This window comes from Atta cephalotes (assembly GCF_000143395.1).
Source record: "Atta cephalotes unplaced genomic scaffold scaffold00006, whole genome shotgun sequence".
Lineage (NCBI taxonomy): Eukaryota > Metazoa > Arthropoda > Insecta > Hymenoptera > Formicidae > Atta > Atta cephalotes.
In genome coordinates, this window is record NW_012130070.1 from 5,674,527 (window position 1) to 5,685,173 (window position 10,647).

The 10,647-nt window shown below is 29.1% G+C and overlaps 1 protein-coding gene across 1 annotated transcript in view; it reads left to right on the forward strand.

Annotated features, from left to right (window-relative positions):
* LOC105626765 (patched domain-containing protein 3) overlaps window positions 1–10,647 on the forward strand; it is a 28,154-nt gene continuing 17,507 nt past the window's right edge. Inside the window, exon 1 of the mRNA XM_012208061.1 lies at window positions 1–20. The gene's annotated coding sequence lies outside the window, so the exon portion shown is untranslated. The remainder of the gene's footprint in view (window positions 21–10,647) is intronic.

Consider the following 10,647-nt stretch of genomic DNA (forward strand, 5'->3'; position numbering starts at 1 on the left):
GCATCCGGCTGAGGAGCAAGGTAATTGTCGGCGATCGATCCTGATGATTTTAAGCGGGAATTGATCCAGATTTTTTGCGCACTGAAGATGCGAGCGAATCCGTAGCACTCTTCTGCTTTCTCTGCGCTTTCCGTTAGAATCTTTGAGCATTTTTATTAACGTTCTTTGTCTAAATTTCAATGGAATGTGGTAAAAGATATTTTTGAATCAATAACTTTGTGTTTTTACAGATTTGTATATATTTTTTTTTAATTTCTTAGTGTCATCCGCGATGTCAAGATAGATAAGATATAATTGAAAAAAAGCAAAAGACGAAAACAAATTAATAATAAAAATAGTTAATTAATACTTTAATTAACAAAAAAAATACTTTAATTAATAAAAAAAATACTTTAATTAACATCTTAATTAAACGTTATATTGATTTATATAATGATATCTCTTCCTTATACTTAACGTCTTTTTGGAATCTAAAAGCGATATAAGTTTATGTGCTCACGCTTTTGAGGAGAGAAAGCAGAATAGAAATAATTATAGAAAGTGAAGACAAGGAAAACGGACTTGCCACGAGGTAATTAACAAGCTAGAATTAATTACACAATCCGTATTATTCGGTAAGTAATGATGCTTAAACGAGTCGTAATCGTCTATCAAGCCGTCCGTAACATTCGTTACAAACTATTACAAATTAACGCGAATACGGTTACAGCGATCGGAATAAAAACGAACGCTTAGCTTTTGCAATAGAATTGGCTATGGTCGAGTTGACTTTTCTCTCCAAAGTTTACGAAATTGCACGATAAGAACGATTTTGTTAAAATATCTAAAAATTTAGATAGGTAGTTGGTTTAAAATAATTACGTTAGGAAATTCAACCATAATGAGAGTAATAAAAAGTTTTGATAGTTTCGGTAAAAATTTTTTTAATTTTTGTATGAATATGTATAAATATGCATAAACATATATAAATATTCATAAACATATACAATCATATATGAAATATGTATCCGTACATATTCATATATCCCTCTCGCTTTTAAAAAATGAATTTTTAGTGTAATATTATAGAACAATAATAAGCTTAGTAATGTGAAAAATTACTTATGTAAATAATTATATAAAATTATGCATAATTGAGTAATTTTTTTTACATTTTTCGAAACTTGTTTTTTCCTAAAACGAACAATGCAAAAATGATCTTTTTAATTATTTTTTATGTTTTCACGTTATTATTATTATTTCTGTTATACTAAACAGTAATTTTACAAAAGAAAGAGGAGTGTATAATTATGGACATATTTCATATATGATTATACATGTTCATGAATATTTATGTATGTTTTATACATGTTTATATATATATTCATGCTTGAAAAATATTTTGCCGGGTTATATTGAAAAAAAATCTAATAATATCTATTAAATGTTGGTAATACTAAATGAAGTAATTTCAATAAAATGTTTGATTAATATATAACTAAAAATAATTTTACTTTTCTATATAAATATCTAGTATAAGTTTGGTAACAATTACTGAACATTTAGAAAAGTAAAATTATTTATGGATATTACGAAACATTACATTGAAATTATTTTACTCAATATTTAGCAACTATTACTAAGCTTTTTTTTTCAGTGTAGCAATCAATTTAAGAGTTTTTCATAATTACTTTAATAATCCAACAAAATTATTTTCAAATCTGTACATCTTGCTAAATCTTTAAATATTTTAACAAAGTCATTCTTTCCATTGCGACTGTGAATCTATAATAATAAGATTGAGATTTTGACAAAAAGGGATAATGATCTCTAAAATTATATTTTATGATACATATATTTTCACATTTGGAGAAATTAATTAATGAGCTAATCTCCGCATTGTATTTTCTTATTAAAATCTCTCTCGTAGAAAAGTGCTGTTCACCGTATAAACAGGAAGTGCTTTTGTTATTACGATTATGTTATGCTCGCGTAGTTTAGTGCAAGCCTTAGTCATCATTTACGGCGTTATAAACCCCGCCGCCGTCGACTCATTCGTGTTAACTCATTGTCTCAGAACTTATTATCTTATTAGAGGCCATTGTACCGTCTCTAAATAATAAAATGACGGCGACCATAATAATGGGAATCGGTTGTTTTGTGGAGCTGCGGAATTTTTTGGAAGTGACAATATCGTGCAGGATGCGTAAAATTTAAAACGTGTCAAGGATCTACAAGGAAATTTTTATGAAATAAAAGAATTTTTGCATCTAACAGACTCATCAAAATAAATCGTAATATCAAATTAAAATAAAATGGATTGTACTTTGACATGTCTCTTTTTATTTTATCATGCTATTATATTTAAATCTCGTGATAATCGTGAAACTTGAGAAAACAACTTATTTGCAAAAACTATGTTGTGTCATATATATGGTGCATTACAAGTTTGTAATATGATCAGTACACGAAAAAAAAAAAAATGATTTTGCTGAAGTATCTAAAAACTTTAGCGTTAGATATAAAGTTAAAAATAATGTTGAAACATCAAATTACGTAAGATGGCCTTACTGGTTAGTACGTCAAAAAGAAAAATTATCATCACATAGAGCAAAATCGTTCTTTTCGTGTAACTGTGACGCCAATTATTTATCAATTACAGCAGCATATCAACTTTGAACGTGATAGCCAAACAAAAAAACTAATACTTTCCTCTTTCTTTTCTTTTTTACTTAAATATGTAATCTGCCAATAATATTTACATTTTATTCCGGACACAATTCATACAATTCACGTAGCAGAGCAAAGATTTTAGTCGGTTGTAAAAAGTATCACTCTCCAACAGCGGGTCAATCAACCGCGCTGTTGATGTTCCTTGAACATCCCCGTCCTCGTAACAAATTGTTGACCTCGGAGGGTCGGTGGGGAATTGCATATTACTGATCGACAAATCCGTAGCGAGGGGACGCTGCTGATATTCGCAAAGGCCTCCTCCATTGATCATTTTCGTCGCACCAAGAAAATCATTTTGAAAAGAAAGCCCTGTAAAATGTTGTTGCAAAACATCCGTTGTTTTTTAATTTCTGGTTAGCTTATCAAGATTATTTTCAAATTATTATAAAGCTCGAAGCGTGTCAAAAACAAGATTTTTTTTCACACCAAATCGTTGAATTCAGATAAGATCAATTTTTAACATTCGCAAAATGCGACATAAAATGATAGAAATCGAAAAATTTTGTTCGGAGTCTGAATAAACATCCCTGGTGTTGTCAGACGATTTTGACTAAAATAAATATATAAAGCCAAAGCCAATAAAATACACGAAAGTTATTAGGAAATACAGATATTTGTACATCGCGCGCAATATTTTATTTTAAAAAATATTGACAATATAAAAATTTTCTGAACACTGAAGTGTTGAATTTAGATAAGATCGATTTCTAATATTTGCGAAAGACAATATAAAATAATTGATTAAAATCGAATAATCAAATTTTGCGCGAAACCTGGATAAACATCCCCGGTTTTGTCAGATGATTTTGATCAAAGTATAAAAAAATAAATATATTGTATAAAGCTGAAGCCAATAAAATAGATTATTAAGAAATACAATATCACAATATTTGTACACTACGATATTTTATTTAAAAAATATTGATTATTTTTGCAGAACACCGAATTGTTGAATTCAGATGAGATTGATTTCTAAAATTTGCGAAAGGCGATATAAAGTGATTGATTAAAATTGAAAAATCTGCGCGATAAAGGAACCTGGATGAATACTTCTAGTGCTGTCAAGCGATTTTGATCAAAGTAAATATATAAAATCAAAGCCAATAAAGTAACACGAAAGTTATTATTAAGAAATGCAAATATTTCTACATCGCGCGCAATATTTTATAAAAATGATATTGACTATACATGAAATGTTATCGCAATTGATCAAAACGTCAGCTAGCAATTTCACAGTGCTACTACATCGCGCGACAGGGCGAAGATGCGTCCTTCACCATCTGTCAGTCACTCTGAATTTATTGCGAATTTATTCCATACGCGTCTGCTATCCGATTGTTACGATTATCATCTGAAGATAATCTTTCTTTTCCTTTATCAAGCATTATTACCACAACATCCGCGTTTATCGCGAACGAATTCTACGCGCCTCGATCGATCGCTGAACGCGAATGGTGCGAACGTGCGTTAACGTTTCGCGTACTATCTCCTCGCGAAACTCACCGCGAATTAGAGCGAGCGCGCGTGCATATAAATTACACTGATTATACGTGCAGGAAATACGGCAAGAACAGTTTTACTTCACTACTGAAAAAAAATTTATTAAATCTTAATACACATTTCTTTGAATAGTATTATTAAATTTACTCAATTTACAAAATAATAATTAATGTCATGATTTTATGTCAAATAAATATATATATTTATTTAGAATTATTAAAATAAATATTTATTAAAACTTAATATTTTTCAATGTAAGATATCTAAAAAATTTAGTTAGATACATTAGAAAATAATATTACTTGGACCATTAAAATAATTATGTAACTTAATCTGCTTGTTAAAATGTTAAAACATTTTACGTTATGGTTACGCGTTTTGTTAAATGTTCTACATAATTATTTTGATGATCTAACAAAAATTTTATTATTTTTACATAGGTATACCTAAATTTTTAAATACTTCAGCAAAACTGTTCCTTCCGTGAAAAGATCTGTTTGTGCCTTTCTATAGCGGGACAAAGGTATGGTAAGTATTTTTCGAGGAACCACAGTCGAATGGACCACAACGTGAGGACACTTGCACAATCTGTTTAAATTAGAGAAAATAGAATGCGAGAGGGGAATGTCGCGCGCACAGAAAGAGAGAGGACCTTCCCTCGACCGTTCGGTATCGTTCTGGGGCCCATTGCGCGACGTCGCCGACGGCCGATTCTCCGTAACCGATAAATTAACTCATGGGATATCTCTTCCGGTTTGAAAGCACGCGACTATTCACGATCGGAGCTGTGCCGTCGACGGTAACCATTTCATTTTCAACAGAAGAAATCGAGCGAGCAATCGAGAGGCGTGTTACGCTGCCTACCGTTCTCCGTTTGCGAGCTGCCGTTTCCCAACATGAAAATGTCTCATTGTTCCTTCCGATAATAATGATTCAAATCGATGAGTCAAATTGTAAACTCAACGTATGATTTCATCCGGTATATAGCCGCGGAGCTCTTGATTCGCGCAAATTTTTCTCCCGTAAAATATAATCGCTCCTCCTTTCTTGTTCCCTCCCTCATGAATTTTACACCGTGTTAAAAGTTAGTTTTGATTGTAATCCACTTCGTGTAATCCGCGTGTGTTTTATTCAATCTATTTATCAAACAATTTACAAATCAACCAGAAATGAATGGTCGAATCGACGTCGATTGAATGTGCTACATCAGTCGATGTCAATCCGATTAATTATTTATAGTTTTATATATATATGACTACTGATATTCATAATCAATTTTTATATAACAGTCTTGAGTACAATCTTAAGATGTCATGAAAACTGTACTTAAGACCGTCTAAGTACAGTTTTAAAATATCACAGAACTGTATTAACATAATTAGCTTAAGACACTACTTAAGACAATTTTGAAATAAGAACGCATTATAAATACCTGTTTATGTTTACATTATTTCTTATTATGTTATTTATTTAATTCTTGTTATTCTGGTTATGTTACATCTTGATATAACTGTACTCTTAAATTGCGTAAATTGTAAATATTCATTGACACTCAAATATTTCATCAATAATTTTTAAATCCTAGCAGATTTATGATTTATAAATTCTTTAGTTACATAAGATTACATTTATTTATATTAACTCGGTCAGTTTCTATTCTTTTTATGATTTATATTTAACGAAATATTTATTTCTTCAGAAATATTGCCTCTGCGAATAAATCAATCTTATAAACTACTAATTTATACACTCTTTCAAATAACTTTCACATAAGAAAAATCACTTTCTGAGAAATTCAAGGTACTGCTAGAAACTTACTGTTACTTGAACTTTGCTTTTGTTTTCAACTTTAGGTCATCAGTCGTATGTTTTGATTTCAGATTGATAATGATTGTATGCTGCTCATTACAGATTTATGTCACGGTAATAAAGTTCATCGCGGTGTAGAGAGCAACATAATTCATGTATACGTGAAGCAACCGAAGCGTCAACTTTTTCTTAGCGAGAAACGAATGCCTTCTAAAGAATTTCTTTTTATATCCAGGAATTGATTAAAGATTTACCTTATTATGTTATCGTAGCCTCAGGTGCAATTAAATTATATCGATCAATTAATAATAAATCTTCATAATTAAACCATCAATCTGAATGATAATAATAATAATAATAATAATAATCCACATACAAACAAGTTGAGAATTAATTATTTTTATATTTACACTATCATATGTAAATATAAACTTTCAAATTTTAAATATAATCTAAATTGTATGTATTATAAACTATATTACACACTGAGAAATAGATACTTAAACTATTTATTCGTAAGAAATATATTTATTTTACTGAAATGAAAACCTTTACTTAAATACGGCAAAATAAAATTTTATTCCTAGTAAATAAATCATTAATTTTATTTTTTTTAGAATTAATAAGATATTTCATAGAAATATATATTTCATCATTATCATAATCAAATTTTTTAATTAATAAATATCAAAGAAAATGTCATAAGTTACATTTGCTTCGCAATACTTGGACATTTTTCTTTCACAATCAATACATATTAGCATAAATTTTTCTATAAACTTGATGTGTATTAATAATTAAAACGTGAAACGTAACATAAATTTTTCTATAAACTTGATGTGTATTAATAATTAAAACGTGAATGCGCATTTTTAATTTCTCAAGGCATTTTTATTCAATTCAAAATCGATTCTAGATTTATTCGATTCTAGATATTAGAATTGTTTTATATTTTTGATCAGTAACCCTTGAAAAAAATCGATGATGTCGGAGGGATAGAAAGGTGTGCAATAGTGCAAAGGTGTGTTCCGGTCCGCTAGCACATGCGATAACACACTTATAAATATGCGCGACGCGTGTTATAAAAGCTCGATTTATGTACGTCATTTTAAGAAACCCAACCTTGTCCCGGTTCCCTTTCTGTAATGATCGCTCGCAACGATGGATGACCCGGCGCGATTTTGCAATAGTTCACTTTGCTTTGAAAACAAAAAATACAAAAGAGAAAAGAATCAGCTGTAGCATTGTAGTGCATGATCCTATCAATATAAGAAGACGACTAGAAACATTGCGAGAATTTCGAACGTGTACATATATTTACAGATATGAATTTGATGTGATTATTGCATCCGTTTGCAATTACGTAAATGTTCCGAAGCGATATAAGATATCCCTTAGCACTTAGATAACATTTAATCGCGATTGTTTCTAATATGGCTCTTACTGTATTTTTATGAGATTCATAGCTTTGCTACGTTGGTCTGAATTTCTTCGATCTACAATGCATTCTTTGACCAACTTGGGAAATTGATTGTTCCTCGAAAGTATAGACGAGAATAGGATCGTCTTATCATGACTTTCCAATCCTCAATATCGCAACAATACATGATTCAGTATCAGCATGAAACAAAAGAAATCTATCCGTCACATATCATAGATTTCTTTCAGAAATATACATGAAAAAAATAGTAATAATAAATTGATATGTTAAAGTATTGAAAAAGTATAAAAGAGTACTAATGAATCGTTCATGATGTGGCTACAATGCAATGATTCGATTACGAATATATTATATACTTAAGATCGCTTTACAACTTTTTTTAATTCACGGCATATTAAATAACGAACCAAATTTCTCAAATATTCGATATATATACTTCGATGCTTAACACGAATCTTTTATCAGATATTGCTAAATACATTGAGAAATAAAAAGTTTTTATTTTTGTTTTAAAAGTAATTTTATTACAATGATAATAATATGTTACTTTGATTAAAATCAAAGTAAACACAATATAATTTAGATCATTTTTTATCATTTTTAAAATATTTATTTTGTATGTCCCATTTATTTTTTTTACTTATTTCTGAATTTTTTTTCGCGCCTTTTACCTTTTCTAAAATTTTCGTGATACACTTAGAAACCTTTTGCATATCGCATAAAATACCTTGTTTAAGATAATTTACTAAAAAATGAAAGCCTCCTATAAAAATAAAAAAAAATCTCTTTTTATTCTGTCATCTACATATGCAAGGTGTTTCGAAACTTTTTGCCAAGTGCTTTTGTAGACAGAGCGGACTAAACTAATTCGAAATGTCTTCTACCATTTTGCAATTTTCACAGTAATTAACAAGATATTAATTACTAAAAATTGCCGAATATTGGTCTTCAATAATTTTTTTCTCAAATCTATAATTTTACAGTAAAACTACAAGAGACAAAAATTGTTAATTTTTTTCTCATAGAATTTTTCTCTAAGAATTTTTTCAGAATTTTTTATCAACTTTGTAGTACTGTATTTTCTTATTGGCGATTATTTTTACCAATATGAGAAAATACAGTGTTAAAAAATGCTGAAAAAAATTATCAGAATTTTATGAGAAGAAAATAAATAATTTTTTGTTGCTGTTTTTTTATAAAATTGATAATATTTAGAGTAAAAAATTGAAAACCAATACTCAGCGATTTTTAATAATTAATATCTTGTTAATTTTTGCGAAAATTGCAAAATGATAGAAGACTTTTTCAACTCAATTTTCCGCTTTATCTACACAAGAGCGCTTGGCGTAAAAAATTTTGGGATACCTGTATATAATAATTTTGATATATGTACATATATATATATATAATATTTATTTATTTGTATAATATATCTAATTACTTTCTAATTATTATAGAAAGATTTCTTTAATGAGTACGATTATTTACACTTAAAAAAATTATTTCATGAAAAACTTCGAAATTTAAAATCTTCGAAATTTATTTTTCTTATATATTTTTTCTTAAATTAAAAATTTTTAATTATATTTTAAATATTATTAAATATTATTAATCACATATGTATGTAAGAAAATGTCGAGATATTATTCAAATGTAATTTATATTAAATAATCGTAAACAAATTTTAACTATAAAAACTTTTAGATTTTAGAAAATGAAATTAGTAAAATTGCTTATTTTTTTATCAATTTAGATGAAAAATCGTCTTTCGCATAAATAAAAATAATTTAAGCTTTTTTCATACATAAGATGTCATAAATAAATAAGCAGCTTTGAAATACGATTTATGATCGTTGATCGAAGAGGTGTACGATCTCTTATAATTCACGAGCTGTCGATGCGACGAGATATTCACACTAAGATTAAAATCAATTCTAAGTTATTCATAGAATCTATCATTAAAATTACAATTGCACGTCACGAGATACTTCATATACGTACAGCCTTGGACACAATTCATGCTTTCACATACGCACTTATAAATATTATACAGCTTTTATATACTTTTTTTACCTCGTTTAAAATTAAAATTAATTCCCGATAAGTAACTGCAATATACGAGATAGTTCACGTCGTGGAACAAAAAAATCGTATTATTGTCGCTGTAATTGCGGTGCCGTGATTGCGACGCCGCGATTGCATCGGTTCGCCTTCGAAAAAAAAAGACGGACTTGTCGGGTGAACGAGTTACCGCGGGTCTCTCCTATTCGGGGCACTCGAGGCTTCCCCGAGTATGTTACTTTCGTAATTTTATTACCGAAGCTGCATCTCGACTAGCGCCGGCTATTGCATACCGGCTATTTTTCCCGTGCATAAATCTCCGTGTGTCACTCTCACTTTCATTTTGCGTAATATATATCCAGGATATTGAACGAAATGAAGTCGTTCGCTACGAGAAAACTGCTTGAGAGTTCAACTACTGAAAATGAGGGAGATCACGTAATCTTTTTTTTATGAAACTGCGATCATCGTGGACGAACAGATATTTCATGACCTCGGAAATGCTCAAAAGCAATCTGTCTATATTGAGACTTTGGAAGGGATCTAGCGTTTTCAACAGTTTTAGAAAACAGGAAATCTAAATATGCAAAATTTTAATGAGAGGAAGATCTTCTTTTGAAAGAGAATCTTATACATTAAAAATTTAATCATTCTACTGTAAAGAGACCGTGCGATTTCCACAAAGTCGCAATATCGCAGTGAAACTACACGGTAAAAACAATTTTGCCGAGGCACTCTAAAAATATCGGTGTGGATTTAGCTCTATATGATGTCTATATAATTCTCACTGTGTTGGTGTAGATATTAATGCCAACATATGATGTAGATTTAATAGTGCAAGTTTTTAATCTACATTGCATTACGCTTGATATTAATACTAAAAGTTTTAATATTAAGCAATAAGAAATGTGGAAGTAATTATCATAACGAACCTAGATCTTTAATGCTTAAGTAATTCAATCTGAATTACTATATATATTATATATGTATATATACATGTATATATATATATGTATATATATATATATATATATATATATATATATATATAATAGTATATATACTATATATATATATATATATATATATATATATACTACTAGTATAGTTATAACTAACGTGAC